Source organism: Schistocerca cancellata, chromosome 1 (genome assembly GCF_023864275.1).
Source record: "Schistocerca cancellata isolate TAMUIC-IGC-003103 chromosome 1, iqSchCanc2.1, whole genome shotgun sequence".
Classification (NCBI taxonomy): Eukaryota; Metazoa; Arthropoda; class Insecta; order Orthoptera; family Acrididae; genus Schistocerca; species Schistocerca cancellata.
Genome location: NC_064626.1, coordinates 869,382,658 through 869,401,362, shown reverse-complemented (window position 1 = coordinate 869,401,362; position 18,705 = coordinate 869,382,658).

Sequence of the window (18,705 nt, the reverse complement as noted above, 5' to 3'; positions counted from 1 at the left end):
TCAACTAAATTATAGAAAAAAATAACATTTTTATAAGGAAAAAGATTATCAAAATAAAAATGTAAGGTGTGATAATTTTTTATCTTTCTTATATACATAATAGGTGGGGCGAAATAGGTCTAGCACCTCAACCATCATGTCATGCGTATCTGGTAAAAATTTGGTCTCCTTCAAATATATAACATTGGATTAAATGGTACCTCAGTTTGAGGAAGCATTATGGGAAAAAAATTGCATCAATTTCTTTGTAATTTTTTAATAACCCAATCAGGTTCAAAAATTTTCAAAATACTTATAATTTGTTTAGAAAGTGTGCTGCATTACCTGATATCAACAAAAAATCTGTAAAACATATACATTATCAATAGTGCCTGAAAGAAGTAGGTGTTGATTTTTACATAATATTGAGCCAGAAAAGTACCCTGTATCCTTAACTGTCCTGAAGCCAAAAACTGCACAAAAAGCATCAAACACATCGGTTTTTAATTGTCCTGAGGCCAAAAACCGCATAAAAAGCATCAACCAAAATTAGATCGGATTATTAATTTTGTGTGACTGGCGCAAAACATGTTCAATATGCTGTCCACCGTTTTCTGCAACAAGTTGAAATGGAGAAACAGATTGTTCCACAACTGTTTGAAGTTTTTATAGGGTCACATTCAGACTGTTTTGCACAATGCATGCCTTCAATTCAGCTAAGTTTGGAATCTGAACGTTGAACACAACATCTTTCAGATAGCCCCACAGCCAGAAGTCACACGGATTAAGATTAGGTGATCGGGACAGCCAGGCTATAGGAAAATGGCGGCTGATAATTCTAGCATTTTCGAAATGGCGCTTCAGCAGCTGCTTAACTGAATTTGCAATGTGCAGAGGTGGGCCATCTTGCATAAAAATGATTCCATCTACACATCCACGCTGTTGGAGAGCTGGAATGACGTGGTTACTCAAACCACACTCACAGTGCTTACCAGTGACAGTACCGGTAACAGGACTGGAAGCACCCGTCTCTTGAAAAAATATAGCCCTATGATAAATGATCTTGTAAACCAGCACCACACAGTAACCTTTTCAGGATGAAGTGGTACTGTGTAAGTAGGCTGTTTATGTTTTCTTTATGTAAGTTTGCTGTTTATGTTTTTAATTGGCAACGTTACATAGCACTCTGTATGAAAATCACTGGCTGTGCTGTGTGCAGTATGTGGCTAGTTTGAATTGTTGTCTGCCATTGTTGTCATGAACTGCTATAGCTGGATGCGAACAGCGCATAGCGCTGGGCAGTTGGAGGGGAGCCGCCAGCAGTGGCGGATGTGAGGACAGAGATGGCGGAGTTTGAAATTTGTAAAAATTGATGTCATGAGCTGCTGTATATATTATGACTATTGATGACTATTAAGGTAAATACAGTGTTTGTTCTCTATTAATTTCTTTCATTTGCTAACTATCCCTATCAGTAGTTAGTGCCTTCAGTAGTTTGAATTTTTTTATTTGTTCATAGTCTTCTGTGTCAGTGAAGGCTACGGGTCTTGTGTCATTCAGATCATCATCTACCTTTGTAGATAAGTTAGTGACCTGATCCGAAAGTTCAGCTACTTTCTCCGATAGTGAACACATTTCCTCAGTGTGTTTTTCTGAACCAAGTTTCAGAGTGTCCATTTGTGTTGAAATCGAATCTACTGTGTTCTTTAAGTTTTCCTGAGTTTTTGCCAGTTGCGTAACCGAATCGGTAGACGCAACTGAGTCAATTTTAGCCCACAAGGTCTCATGATTTTCATGAACAATGGTTTGCAGTTCTTTTATGGCTGCTTCGTGATTCTGTAATGCATTTTCATGCAGCGAAAAAATAGGTTGGAAATGCTCACAAATTTGTGTTTTTACGTCATTACAGACTTTTTGACATTTCGATTCGATTTTATGTAACTCAGTAGTTAAATCTTCACGTGTTTGTTCAAGCGTTTGTTCCAATGAGTCTAACTTTTGAAGCTTTTGCTGTGTTTGTCTCTGATTTTGTTCCACTGTGTCTAACTGTTGCTGTGTTCGTCTCTGGTGTTGTTCCATTTTTTGCATTAATTGCAATAATAATGTATTAGTGTCTGGAATCTGTTTCTCTATGCTCTTTGGCAGTGCGTTTTCACCGGCAGCATTCACATTTTGACAAGCAGAAAATGTGTCTTGACTCATTTGAGAAACCGGTGAGGACCCAAAACCTAAGTCTACAGTATTTGCCATATTGTGTTCTGTCATTTCGGATTCCTGAGGCGAGCTGTTGCCGACCGATCGATCGATAATGCTTCCCTGTTCACTACCTGTTTCACTGCCTACGCCATTGTTTGACGCCCGCTCCATTTCCCTATGCACAGTTACCAAATTACTACTTTGAATATTAGTTAATTCATTACATGGTGGCGCTAACAAATTGCTTTCGTCTTCACTGTCGTTTCTTAGTTTACTTTGGAGCCGAGTGTTACGTTTTTCACACGCCATTATTGAGACAATATTTCACACGATAACACACAAAAACACAATTTGAAGAGCAAAAATAAGAGAACACATTAACATAGCACTGAAAATAATATCTAGTTAATTGCAGCAGCGAAAAACTACACCTTTCAGAAATCACTTACCTCACAAAAATCTTCGTTACTGGAACTACGGCAATACGGCGAGCGCCACTACTGCCAGCTAAAAAAAAAATTCAAACTACTGAAGGCACTAACTACTGATAGGGATAGTTAGCAAATGAAAGAAATTAATAGAGAACAAACACTGTATTTACCTTAATAGTCATCAATAGTCATAATATATACAGCAGCTCATGACATCAATTTTTACAAATTTCAAACTCCGCAATCTCTGTCCTCACATCCGCCACTGCTGGCGGCTCCCCTCCAACTGCCCAGCGCTATGCGCTGTTCGCATCCAGCTATAGCAGTTCATGACAACAATGGCAGACAACAATTCAAACTAGCCACATACTGCACACAGCACAGCCAGTGATTTTCATACAGAGTGCTATGTAACGTTGCCAATAAAAAACATAAACAGCAAACTTACATAAAGAAAACATAAACAGCCTACTTACAACTGGTTGACTTGCATGTGGATTTTCGGCTGCCCATATTCGACGATTCTGTGTATTGACATATCCTGTCAGATGGAAGTGGCCTTCATCTGTCCACAAAATCTTCCACAGCCAATCATCGTCCACTTCCATGCGAGTGAGAAATTCTAAAGCAAAGGTGTCTTTTGCTGGCAGGTCAACAGGAATCATTTCGTGCACTTGCGTAATTTTGAATGGACAGGCAAAGAAGAATGTTTCATAGGATTTTATGCACCATGCTCACGGGTATGTCCAATGTTCAGGCAATTCTCCACTACTTAAACTGATATCAGATCAACCCGTTTCCTCCCTCTACCAGGTTGCACACCAAAATAACCCATCTTTTCGAATTTCCAAATCATTTTCTCCAGACCCATGGCAGTCATAGGACCAATGTCTTTTTTCAAACCCTTCAGTGCCCGGAACTTCTCCAGAGCGACGTGTGCAGTCATCATTCTTATAATACAGCTTTACAAGCAGTGCACGATCCTGCATTGAGACAGCCATGGCGAATGTCACAGACACGGCAGAAGGAAAAGCTGTGTACCTGGCATGTTTATACCAAATTCAATGGGTTGTGGACATGACAGGTGTTTTCATTTACGTATTCTGACACATACTGCGCCATTTATTGATAAATTTTCACACTATTTTTTTTCTTCTGCCATACGTTTTCCTACTTCTCTGATAATATTCCATTGCAATTTGACGTCATTCTGACCAGTGTGTTATTTCTACAGCGTTTTGAAATTTTAACTTAAATTATTATCACACTGTACATAATATAGTGGATCTAAAACTTTAGCAACCAAGAGCTGATTAAGTTAAAGAGGTGTAGAAATAGTGTGTGTATAGAAGTATGACCCAGACACTCATTACCAATTTTGTAAGATTTGTTAACAGAACTTTTTCTTCATATGTAAGCAATGTCTTAAACCAGGTATGCACTCAAGTCAAGAACAAATGAGTTTGTATTTATCATTCTGACGAAGATTGTATACTATTTTTATGAATATTTAGATGTAAGAAATTATACTGGTAGACTAGGCATATCTAATTAATTTTGTTGATGAACTTAGAGAAGATGTGTAAGTTACTGATACCAGAGTTTCATAGTAATATGGACAGTGTCGAATATTCCACTGTGAGAATTGATGATGGACTCCTTCGAGATTATTCAGAGGCTAAAGAATGAGAATGGAATGTGGATGGTCAGCTTTACAATTCCTATGCAAACAAACTATAAGACATAGCATGTCAAGTTAGGGCACACAACAGTGCTATGGCTAGACTGAGCTGTTGCCAGCTCTTGTGATGCTATGGAATTACTGAAATCGCTCCAATTGTGTGAAAAATTTAATTCAGGTATGTAGATGATGCTTACTTATGTAATTTTCAATGCCTATAAACAATTTTTGTTTCACTTGCAAGGACTCACATACTGAAAATGTGGCTTGTTGAAACTCAACTTGAAAAGAAAGAGAAACTGTATTTATTATATTAATATTAAGATGATGCACTTATGATAAATACATTGAAAAAATGGTTTAAATAATGGTTTTATTCTTCTTGTTGTTATGCTGTATGTGATATGAAATGCTATACATGTTTGCTTCTGTAATGCTGACACAAAATATGATTACCAAAAGAGCAACATCCAGTCAATAATTTACTTTTCAGTAACAAGTTTAAACATCATTTTCTAATTAACAAATGTGAGTATTAACGGTATAAGACAATTAAATTCTTCATTCTTTGTTATTTTGTAATGTATTGTGTTGTCAGAAACATGTCTCAACGTTTTGTTGCCCCACATACAGCGAAACCGTTATATATACTTCTCTGTCTATGATATTGATCAGATATTGGACAGACAGTGCCCAGTTGAGCTTGTGACTCAATTAATTTTTTTCACTATTACTTCATTTGGCTTTATTGAGGACTCTTTGAGTAAAGTGGTACCCCTTTTTTACTTATTTTACATGAACCATGACACTGTTTAAAGATTAAACCACACCTAAATAAGTATAAACTGAAGGAGTAGAAGAGGTTGCTCATTAGAATAAGCTATTGTACCCTAACTCCAATAACCAGTCAAATATTCTCTGCTGGCGATAGACTTGTCGAAAAACAAATTCATTAGGCATATACTGTATTGACACTGTCATATTATCACATTAAGAGATTAGCAGGGGGAGGTTACAAAGTCTCTCAAGAATTTAATATTTTCTTTTCTTGAAGACTCATGTTTCTAAAGAAATAATAGCTATTTGCATGCTTAATTGATTTTTGGTCCAAAATGTGCATAACCTATATGTACGTACAAAGTTAGTAATTTTATGCTATCTTATGGCATACATAGTAACCATCTTGCAACATTTTTCTTCCTGTTGAATGAAATTACCTTATACAGTTTTCACTGGTCATTGTAGTTTATATTGATTATTTGTAAATTATCAATCTGAATCCTTAAATGAACTTCTTTCCCTTATTCTTTTTCTAAATTGTAACAGAAAGTTCACAATATTTTTCATATTTATCAACCTTTAAAATATAAATTACAAAAGTTCTTCTTTCTTTTAGATCCTCATTTTTCAGAAGACTACAAGTATCTAGACAGTGTTTCTGGTTTATCCTATCTTGTCCTCTTATGTATTAAACATAAATTTAAACAGATGTAGGAAAAGAGCCCATCTTGTGAGTCAAATACATTGTAGTTTACTTTGCAATAGAAATGTAGATGCATTATGATCAATATGTACATTGTTTCATTTCCTGATAACAGATATTTAAATTTCTGTTTATATATATTACACACAAAAGGTTAGTCCAGTGTATCCACTGTCAGGTGAGAACATAGAATGCAGTTTGTGTGAACTAGTTATGATGAACTTGCCAAAGTTTTTTTATATTGTTGAATTTCTTTTTGCAGTGAATATACCTGTTCCATGTTGTTTTCTGTTTCAATAATTTCATCGCATTAGGTGCATTAAGCACTGATTTGAGAGGAATTTTCTGTAAAATTCTACCAACCATAGAAAAGATTTAAGTCATTTTATACTAGAAGGGCTAGACAGGATTTAATTGCACCTAACCTGTGTGGATCAAGCTTAATTCATGATATAGTTATAATGTGTCCCAAAAACTTAACTTCATTTTTTCTGGATTATGATTACAACAGTTTAATCGTAATAAAATGTGTCCCAAAAACTTAACTTCATTTCTTCTGAATTATGATTACAACAGTTAAATCGTAATACCTTGGGAATGTATTCTAAGGAAAAATTCGTCCAGAGTTTTGAGGCATCCATACCGAGTTGTGGATACGACTACTATATCATCCACAACTAACAATACTTTAACCCTTAATTTCTTACCTGTCACTTTATCCACTGTTCTTATAAATACTGATTTAGAAATATTTAGACTAAAGGGTATTAGAATTGGTATGATTGTCCTTCGAATAAAAACGCTGTATATTTTCTTAAGTCTAGGTGTAGCGCAATTTGCCAGTATCCTGTCATGAAATCCATTGTGTTTATGTGCCCTGCCCCTGCAAATTTTGTTAACATTTCCTCTATTATGGGCGGCCTGCCCCTTTTAGTTCAATTATTTTATTGACTGTACATGCATCTGATACCAATTGCATAGTACCATCTGCTTTTTAATGACTAATAAAGGACGGTTGCAACAATTAACAGATATATCAATTATATTCCATTATAGAACTTTAATATTTTCTTTTTGTGCCAGTTGCTTTGTAGATACTGGTATAGTATATTGTCTAATGTAGAAAGGACTGTTGGGTTTAATTTTTAAAGCACAAACAAAATCAATAATGATTCATAGTCCCACTGAGAGAACATTTATACTTGCACAATGAAGTAATCATATCCTCATCTCCATTAATTTTTTTATTAATTTATATTGTTGGCTATACCATGTTTGTCTGCCTGTGAATCGTAATTGCTTGATTAGTGTTTTTTCCCAGTTCAGCTTCTGTCATAAGAATTAAATCCAGCCTATGTTTACTTATTTGTTCAAACTGCATTGTAACAATCTCTTCTTGTTGTCCATAGGAAAAAGTTGCTGTTCCAATATGGAATTTAACTCTGCCTTCTTTTCTAAGGGCCAGTTTATGACTAGAATTATAAGTATGTTCAAGCCTGCAATGATGAACATTGTTTTCTGAATTATAGCATGTAACAAATAACTCATGAAAGAACCAGAGGTTGTAGAGAGCTTCAGGGAGAGCATTAGATAACGATTGACAAGAATGGGGGAAAGAAATACAGTAGAAGAAGAATGGGTAGCTAAAAAGTAGCTAAAAAGACGAGGGCTAATAAAAATCCTTGGGTAACAAAAGAGATATTGAATTTAATTGATGAAAGGAGAAAATACAAACATGCAGTAAATGAAGCAGGTAAAAAAGAATACAAATGTCTCAAAAATTAGATCGTCAGGAAGTGCAAAATGGCTAAGCAGGGATGGCTAGAGGATAAATGTAAGGATGCAGAGGCGCATATCACTAGGGGTAAGATAGTTACTGCCTACAGGAAAATTAAAGAGATCTTTGGAGAAAAGAGAAGGACTTCCATGAATATCAAGAGCTCAGATGGAAATCCAGTAACAAGCAAAGAAGGGAAAGCAGAAAGGCGGAAGGAGTATATAGAGTGTCTACACAAGCGTGATGTTCTTAGGGATAATATTATAGAAGTGGAAGAGAATGTAGATGAAGATGAAATAGGAGATACGATACTGCGTGAAGAGTTTGAGAGAGCATTGAAAGACCTAAGTCGAAACAAGGCTGCGGGAGTAGACAACATCCCATTAGAATTAATGACAGCCTTGGGAGAGCCAGGCCTAACAAAACTCTACCATCTAGTGATCAAGATGTATGAGACAGGCGAAATAGCCTCAGACTTCAAGAAGAATATAATAATTCCAATCCCAAAGAAAGCAGGTGTTGACAGATGTAAAAATTACCGAACTATCAGTTTAATAAGCCACGGCTGCAAAATACTAACACGAATTCTTTACAGACGAATGGAAAAACTAATAGAAGCCGACCTCGGGGAAGATCAGTTTGGATTTAATAGAAATGTTGGAACATGTGAGGCAATTCTGACCCTACGACTTATCTTAGAAAATAGCTTAAGGAAAGGCAAACCTACGTTTCTAGAATTTGTAGACTTAGAGAAAGCTTTTGACAATGTTGACTGGAATACTCTCTTTCAAATTCTGAAGGTGGCAGGAGTAAAATACAGGGAGCGAAAGGCTATTAACAATTTGTACAGAAACCAGATGGCAGTTATAAGAGTCGAGGGGCATGAAAGGGAAGCAGTGGTTAGGAAGGGAAAGAGACAGGGTTGTAGCCTATCCCTGATGTTACTCAATGTGTATATTGAGCAAGCAGTAAAGGAAACAAAAGAAAAATTCGGAGTAGGAATTAAAATCCTTGGAGAAGAAATAAAAACTTTGAGGTTCTCTGATGACGTTGTAATTCTGTCAGAGACAGCAAAGGACGTGGAAGAGCAGCTGAACGGAATGAACAGTGTCTTGAAAGGAGGATATAAGATAAACATCAACACAAGCAAAACGAGGATAATGGAATGTAGTCGAATTAAATCGGATGATGCTGCAGGAATTAGATTAGGAAATGAGAGGCTTAAAGTAGTAAATGAGTTTTACTATTTGGGGAGCAAAATAACTGATGATGGTCGAAGTAGAGAGTATATAAAATGTAGACTGGCAATGGCAAGGAAAGCGTTTCTGAAGAAGAAAAATTTGTTGACATCAAGAATAAATTTAAGTGTCAGGAAGTCGTTTCTGAAGTTATTTGTATGGAGTGTAGCCATGTATGGAAGTGAAACGTAGACGATAAATAGTTTGGACAAGAAGAGAATAGAAGCTTTCGAAATGTGGTGCTACAGAAAAATGCTGAAGATTAGATGGGTAGATCACATAACTAATGAGGAGGAATTGAACAGAATGGGAGAGAAGAGAAATTTGTGGCACAACTGGACTAGAAGAAGGGATTGGTTGGTAGGGCATATTCTGAGGCATCAAGTGATCATCAATTTAGCATTGGAGGGCAGCGTGGAGGGTAAAAATCGTAGAGAGAGACCAAGAGATGAATACACTAAACAGATTCAGAAGGATGTTGGTTGCAGTAGGTAATGGGAGATGAAGAAGCTTGCACAGGATAGAGTAGTATGGAGAGCTGCACCAAACCAGTCTCTGGACTGAAGACCACAACAACAACATACTGGTTTACCCGTTACTCTGATTATATCTGTTATATTTACTGCTGTTACTGGAAGTCTGGGAAATACATCCAACAAGTTTGTTCATGCCAAGAAATAGTTATCAATCGCTGAACCAATTATCAAATTATCCCTACTTTTACGTTTTTTACTATACTTCTTATTTCTGATTTTGTATACTCTTTCATTTGTTGTATATTTTCCTGTAATAGTTCTTCTGTTTATGTATTGTCATGGCAATAGCTAATAACACCTGAAGCAGTTTGTTGTGACTCGGTTTGCATTACTTCAGAGGACCAAGACTATTCCCAGAAGCACATCAGTTTTCCTGTTCATACTGTTCAGACACCACTATAGTATCTGACATGGTAACTGTTAACACACTAGTGCAGACAAGTGAAGTGTTGAAGAGTGTGTGCTAGTGCTAGTGCTTTCAAGATGTGTTCTCATGTATGGCAGAAAAGAGAGAAGATTTGTATAGATGGTTGTACAGTAGATAAAAAACGTTAAATTTTGTGTGGTGCTGTTATATTGAAAATGATATTCCTTGACAGTTAAGTAGTGTATGTGATCATTATTGTGTTAAACAGTCAGTGCAGATATGTGCTTGGATCTGATCCATATATGTACATCCAGAGCAACCAAACAAATAAATAATAATAATGACATTACATTTTGTGATATCTTTACATTACATTTTGTGATATTTTCGTTATACTGATATGTCGAATATCACAGTAAACATTATCTACAGATGATTGAGACTGTGACTACTGTTAGTACTACTAATTATATTTGCCAAATTGGGGAGTATAATGTGATATGTTATTCCATGTTACTTATTTATCTCTGTGATGATGATTGGTCATTAGATAGCCTGAGGAACATTAACCAAGGGAAAGATCGTTTGAGAAGAGTGTTAATCTTTCTCTTCAATGGTTTCATGTTTTATACATATATATATATATATATATATATATATATATATATATATATATATATATATATATATATATATATACTTATATATATATATATATATATACTTATATACACTCCTGGAAATGGAAAAAAGAACACATTGACACCGGTGTGTCAGACCCACCATACTTGCTCCGGACACTGCGAGAGGGCTGTACAAGCAATGATCACACGCACGGCACAGCGGACACACCAGGAACCGCAGTGTTGGCCGTCGAATGGCGCTAGCTGCGCAGCATTTGTGCACCGCCGCCGTCAGTGTCAGCCAGTTTGCCGTGGCATACGGAGCTCCATCGCAGTCTTTAACACTGGTAGCATGCCGCGACAGTGTGGACGTGAACAGTATGTGCAGTTGACGGATTTTGAGCGAGGGCGTATAGTGGGCATGCGGGAGGCCGGGTGGACGTACCGCCGAATTGCTCAACACGTGGGGCGTGAGGTCTCCACAGTACATCGATGTTGTCGCCAGTGGTCGGCGGAAGGTGCACGTGCCCGTCGACCTGGGACCGGACCGCAGCGACGCGCGGATGCACGCCAAGACCGTAGGATCCTATGCAGTGCCGTAGGGGACCGCACCGCCACTTCCCAGCAAATTAGGGACACTGTAGCATCTGGGGTATCGGCGAGGACCATTCGCAACCGTCTCCATGAAGCTGGGCTACGGTCCCGCATTCCGTTAGGCCGTCTTCCGCTCATGCCCCAACATCGTGCAGCCCGCCTCCAGTGGTGTCGCGACAGGCGTGAATGGAGGGACGAATGGAGACGTGTCGTCTTCAGCGATGAGAGTCGCTTCTGCCCTGGTGCCAATGATGGTCGTATGCGTGTTTGGCGCCGTGCAGGTGAGCGCCACAATCAGGACTGCATACGACCGAGGCACACAGGGCCAACACCCGGCATCATGGTGTGGGGAGCGATCTCCTACACTGGCCGTACACCACTGGTGATCGTCGAGGGGACACTGAATAGTGCACGGTACATCCAAACCGTCATCGAACCCATCGTTCTACCATTCCTAGACCGGCAAGGGAACTTGCTGTTCCAACAGGACAATGCACGTCCGCATGTATGCCGTGCCACCCAACGTGCTCTAGAAGGTGTAAGTCAACTACCCTGGCCAGCAAGATCTCCGGATCTGTCCCCCATTGAGCATGTTTGGGACTGGAGGAAGCGTCGTTTCACGCGGTCTGCACGTCCAGCACGAACGCTGGTCCAACTGAGGCGCCAGGTGGAAATGGCATGGCAAGCCGTTCCACAGGACTACATCCAGCATCTCTACGATCGTCTCCATGGGAGAATAGCAGCCTGCATTGCTGCGAAAGGTGGATATACACTGTACTAGTGCCGACATTGTGCATGCTCTGTTGGCTGTGTCTATGTGCCTGTGGATCTGTCAGTGTGATCATGTGATGTATCTGACCCCAGGAATGTGTCAATAAAGTTTCCCCTTCCTGGGACAATGAATTCACGGTGTTCTTATTTCAATTTCCAGGAGTGTATATATATATACACTCCTGGAAATGGAAAAAAGAACACATTGACACCGGTGTGTCAGACCCACCATACTTGCTCCGGACACTGCGAGAGGGCTGTACAAGCAATGATCACACTCACGGCACAGCGGACACACCAGGAACCGCGGTGTTGGCCGTCGAATGGCGCTAGCTGCGCAGCATTTGTGCACCGCCGCCGTCAGTGTCAGTCAGTTTTCCGTGGCATACGGAGCTCCATCGCAGTCTTTAACACTGGTAGCATGCCGCGACAGCGTGGATGTGAACCGTATGTGCAGTTGACGGACTTCGAGCGAGGGCGTATAGTGGGCTTGCGGGAGGCCGGGTGGACGTACCGCCGAATTGCTCAACTCGAGGGGCTTGAGGTCTCCACAGTACATCGATGTTGTCGCCAGTGGTCGGCGGAAGGTGACCGTGCCCGTCGACCTGAGACCAGACCGCAGCGACGCACAGATGCACGCCAAGACCGTAGGATCCTACGCAATGCCGTAGGGTACCGCACCGCCACTTCCCAGCAAATTAGGGACACTGTTGCTCCTGGGGTATCGGCGAGGACTATTCGCAACCGTCTCCATGAAGCTGGGCTACGGTACCGCACACCGTTAGGCCGTCTTCCGCTCACGCCCCAACATCGTGCAGCCCGCCTCCAGTGGTGTCGCGACAGGCGTGAATGGAGGGACGAATGGAGACGTGTCGTCTTCAGCGATGAGAGTCGCTTCTGCCTTGGTGCCAATGATGGTCGTATGCATGTTTGGCGCCGTGCAGGTGAGCGCCACAATCAGGACTGCATACGACCGAGGCACACAGGGCCAGCACCCGGCATCATGGTGTGGGGAGCGATCTCCTACACTGGCCGTACACCACTGGTGATCGTCGAGGGGACACTGAATAGTGCACGGTACATCCAAACCGTCATCGAACCCATCGTTCTACCATTCCTAGACCGGCAAGGGAACTTGCTGTTCCAACAGGACAATGGACGTCCGCATGTATCCCGTGCCACCCAACGTGCTCTAGAAGGTGTAAGTCAACTACCCTGGCCAGCAAGATCCCCGGATCTGTCCCCCATTGAGCATGTTTGGGACTGGATGAAGCGTCGTCTCACGCGGTCTGCATGTCCAGCACGAACGCTGGTCCAACTGAGGCGCCAGGTGGAAATGGCATGGCAAGCCGTTCCAGAGGACTACATCCAGCATCTCTACGATCGTCTCCATGGGTCAATAGGAGCCTGCATTGCTGCAAAAGGTGGATATACACTGTACTAGTGCCGACATTGTGCATGCTCTGTTGCCTGTGTCTATGTGCCTGTGGTTCTGTCAGTGTGATCATGTGATGTATCTGACCCCAGGAATGTGTCAATAAAGTTTCCCCTTCCTGGGACAATGAATTCACGGTGTTCTTATTTCAATTTCCAGGAGTGTATATATATATATATATATATATATATATATATATATGTATGTATGTATGTATGTGGGTATGTATATAGTGTGTACATAAAGTCTGGGAACACTTTCAATTATTTATTGCACAAGAACTAAACATTGTACAGATGTCATACACATTGCATTTTGAAACTGGAAGTTTTTCTTTTTTTACAAACATTCCATGAGAGACTCGGCAGATGTCAATATGTGTCCCCACAGAAAAAAAGTAACATGGATTGAGATCTGGTGATCAGGGAATCCATTTCATGAACTCCAACACACAGGAAGCTCACTCTGCATGTGAACTGCCCATGTTTGCGACTAGCACTGACTATCAGCAGATTATCAAACTATGCTGTGGCAGTATACATGAAAAAAAATTTCAGGATTTCTCTTCAAATGACATTTGTATGATATCTGTAAAAAGTTTGGTTCTTGTGCAATAAATAATTGAAAGAGTTCTCAGGCTTTAAGTCCACCCTGTATATACAGGGTGGGTCACCTAACATTACCGCTGGATATATTTCGTAAACCACATCAAACTCTGACGAATCGATTCCACAGAACGAACGTGAGGAGAGGGGCTAGTGTAATTGTTTAATACAAACCATACAAAAATGCACGGAAGTATGTTTTTTAACACAAACCTACGTTTTTTTTAAATCGAACCCCGTTAATTTTATTAGCACATCTGAACATATAAACAAATACGTAATCAGTGCCGTTTGTTGCATTGTAAAATGTTAATTACATCCGGAGATATTGTAACCTAAAGTTGACGCTTGAGTACCACTCCTCCGCTGTTTGATCGTGTGTGTCAGAGAGCAGCGAATTATGTAGGGATCCAAAGGGAACGGTGATGGACCTTAGGTACAGAAGAGACTGGAACACCACATTACATCTACATGCTAACACTTTATAGGTCTTTTTCATTGACGCACATGTACATTACCATGAGGGGTGAGGTACTCGTACACACGTGGTTTCCGTTTTCAATTACGGAATGGAATAGAGTGTGTCCTGACATGTCAGGCCAATAGATGTTCAATGTGGTGGCCATCATTTGCTGCTCACAACTGCAATCTCTGGCGTAATGAATGTCGTACACGCCGCAGTACATCTGGTGTAATGTCGCCGCAAGCTACCACAATACGTTGTTTCATATCCTCTGGGGTTGTAGGCACGTCACGGTACACATTCTCCTTTAACGTACACCACAGAAAGAAGTCCAGAGGTGTAAGATCAGGAGAACGGGCTGGCCAATTTATGCGTCCTCCATATCCTATGAAACGCCCATCGAACATCCTGTCAAGGGTCAGCCTAGTGTTAATTGCGGAATGTGCAGGTGCACCATCATGCTGATACCACATACGTCGACGCGTTTCCAGTGGGACATTTTCGAGCAACGTTAGCAGATCATTCTGTAGAAACGCGATGTATGTTGCAGCTGTTTGGGCCCCTGCAATGAAGTGAGGACCAATGAGGTGGTCTCCAATGATTCCGCACCATACATTTACAGTCCACGGTCGCTGTCACTCTACCTGTCTGAGCCAGCGAGGATTGTCCACGGACCAGTAATGCATGTTCCGTAGATTCACTGTCCCGTGGTTTGTGAAACCCGCTTCATCGGTAAACAGGTAGAACTGCAACGCATTCTCTGTTAATGCCCATTGACAGAATTGCACTCGATGATTAAAGTCATCTCCACGTAATTGCTGATGTAACGACACATGAAACGGGTGAAAGCGGTGACGATGTAGCATGCGCATGACACTACTTTGACTCAGTCCACCGGCTCTTGCAATGTCCCATGTACTCATGTGTGGGTTCATGGCAACAGCAGCTAACACACCAACTGCACCCGCTTCTCCTGTGACGGGCATGTTACGGACCCGTTTGCGTGCTACGACCATAGCTGTTGCATACACTAGGCGGTAGATGTTTTGCAATGTGCGGCACGTTGGATGCTCTCTGTCTGGGTACCGTTCTGCATACACCTTGCAGGCTTCAGCTGCATTTTGTCGACACTCGCCATAGATGAGTATCATCTCCGCCTTTTCAGAGTTCGAATACATCATTGTCACTGATCCTACAACACTACACTATCACAGACGTCTGGTAACTCGGTGTACTACAGTTGGTCTGCGTTCGGAGACGAATGCAGAATAACAATAACAGCAAGCGCTACATGTGGACACTGCGACAGCTAGACCAAACCACAACAGTGCACTACAGCCACACTCGTAAACACGGTCGTCATCGTAAACATGTCTCTGCAGATGCTGCTCGCCGACCGTGGCCCGTGTTTGTTACAACACGCAACTGAACGTCGGAGGTTTCAAGCGTCAACTTTAGGTTACAATATCTCCGGACGTAATAAACATTTTACAATGCAACAAACGGCACTGATTACGTATTTGTTTATATGTTCAGATGTATTAACAAAACTAACGTGGTTCCATTTAAAAAAAACGTAGGTTTGTGTTAAAAAACATACTTCCGTGAATTTTTGTATGGTTTGTATTAAACAATTACACTAGCCCCTCTCCTCACGTTCGGTCTTTGGAATCGGTTCGTCAGTATTTGATGTGGTTATCGAAATACATCCAGCGGTAACGTTAGGTTACTCACCCTGTATACATACATATATTACATGAAATTATTGATGATAAATATTATTGACACTCATCTCAAACGATTTTTCCCTTGGTCAGTGTACCTCAGGCTACGTAATGAGAAAAGTAGAGAAGCTTCTCACAATGGGACAACATCCTCCACTTTTTTAAATGACCTCTGCAGCATACTTCAAGTTGAGTAAGCTCTGTTGAGGTTAAGTTTTACCAATTTGTTTTAGTTAAAATGGCAGAATTTATGTTGCTTTTAAGGCAAAAAAGATATAAATAGCCAAAGAAATATTCAATTGAGAAACTGTAGAAGTTTAACAATAAATACGTTATTTTCATGGCAAACCGCCTTTCTGAAAGTGATGAAAGAATAGGGGGTTATCTTTCAAATGAAGCGAAAATAAAAACTTTTTGTGCTATTTAGCAGACCAAGGTTTCCAGACTTGTGTATGACTATGCTTGTTAAGTATAAACTTTAGGTATAAACCAGACAACTGTGTCACTGACATCTGCAGATGTTCATCATCAGGGTTTCTCACAGCAAAAATCTTGTACGTTGTTATGTAAGAAATACTGTAAGTAGGCAGATCATAAAAATTAATAATCAGGCTACTACAAACCTAGCGATCTGTTTCCAGTAACAAAGCTGCATGGGCGACAGCTTAAGTACTTGATGCATGGGCAGACCATAATATGTGATGTTTAGCCAAAATTATGTTGTGTCAGAAAACTCTGCGAGTTCCAGTTTGGATTAGATGGAAATATGATGTATTCTCAAGATTTTGTTCGCATAATGTATTCACATTACTTCAATAACAGAGAAGTTCCTGGCATGTTGAAAATTTGGCAACATCGTCAAACAAAGCGATTTCATGAACTGTGGCTAATTCTTGTAATAACATGTTTCGGCACATAAAGGTAAAGTTGAAACCTAGTGCAACTCATCCAGAACACACTGATGCTAGTTCCATATTTATGCATCGAATAGTTCGCCTGTTTGAGCGAGCTGAATGAAATGTAGAATTACCTGTGTGTTCTGTGCTGAAATGGCAGACGACACATGCCGCAAACTTACTCAAGAAGAGGGACAGGTAATGGGTAGAATGAATAAAATGGAGGATATACTTCACATTCGAAATTTCGGAGAACAATCTAAGATTCACATGAATAAAACGCGTCAGAGAATGTACTTCACCTGAGAACGTGTCGTATGAATAAACTGTGGAATACACTTTATACTCGAAATTTCGGAGACGAATCTCAGGTTTGCATGAATAAAGCGGGTTGGAGGATATACTTCACCCGATAATGTTCCCAACAGTACAAAAAGTGTGTGAGAAGTTGCTGAATGCAAAAAATATTCTCCAGTGTTATATGAATAAAAGTAGAGAAGCTTCTAGTAATAGGGCAGCATCATCCTTTTTTTTTAATGAGCTCTGCAGCGTACTTCGAGCTGAGTAAGTTCTGTTGAGGTTACGTTTTACCAAGTTGTTTTAATTAAAATGTCAGAATTTATGTAGCTTTTAAGACGAAAAAGTTATACCTATCCTTAAGAAATACTCAATAGAGAAAATGTAGAAGTTTATATAGTTTTAACAATAAAACCGTTATTTGCCTGGCAAACTGCCTTTCTGAAAATGATGAAAGAATAAGGTGTTACGTTTCAAATGAAGCGAAAATGAAAAGAAATGTTGTGCTGTTTAGCAGACCAATGTTTCCAGACTGTTGTGTGTGATTACTTATTAGGCATAAACCAGCGAACTGTGTCACTGACCTTTTCAGGTGTTCATCATCTTGATTTCTCATGGCATAAATCTTATATATTGTTATGTTAGAAATAAGTAAACAAATCATAAACATTAATAACTGATTTATTACAAATCTAGAAACCCGTTTCTCATAATGAACCATATGGTGACCGCTTATGTGCTTCATGTGCTAGCAGAACTTTATGCATCGGATTTAAGCAAAATTATCTCGTGTTAGAAAAACCTGACAGAGCTCCATTTTGAAGTAGATAAGAAATCATGTTATCCTAAGATTTCGTTCACATAATGTGTTCATCTAACTTCAAAAACAAAACCGTTTTCCGCTTGTTGAAAATTCGTAACACCGCAAGGAAATGCATTTTTGTAAACTGTCCATAATCGTCTCAATAATTTGTTGCTGCTCATAAACGCAAAATCGAAATTTTGTGCAACTCTTCCAGAACACACTGATGCCAGTTCCTTATTTGTACATTGACTAGTTTGCCAATTTGAGCAATTTGAATGAAATGTAACATTACGTGCTTCTTCTGTGCGAGACACAGCAGACGATACAAACCGAGGATCTCCTCGAGAAGAAGGGAGCTAGTGAGAAGTGACTTCCTTATCAGAGTACATGCTTCAACTCTTTTTTCCATACTTAGCTGAGAACGTGCTCAGAGAATGATCTTGTGCTCTGAGAGTCTTCTCCGGGGGTATGGGTAAGTTGCTCAACACAAAGGACATTCTTAGATTTCAAAAAAAGAAAAGTAGCGAAACTTGTCATAAGTAAAGAACTTTCTCCAATTTGTGAAATGGGCTCTGCAGCGTACTTCGATCTAACTAAATTCTGTTAAAGTCAAGTTTTATCAAGCTTTTTAGTAAAAAACAGCAGATTTTACATTGCTTGGAAGGTAAAATAAAGTCTATGTAACATGAAGAAATACGAAAGAGAGAAATTGTAGAAGTTTATTTGAGTTTAACAAATAAAACATTATATGACTGATGAACTATCATCCTGTAAATCATGAAAGAGGGGGGAGGCAACTTTTCA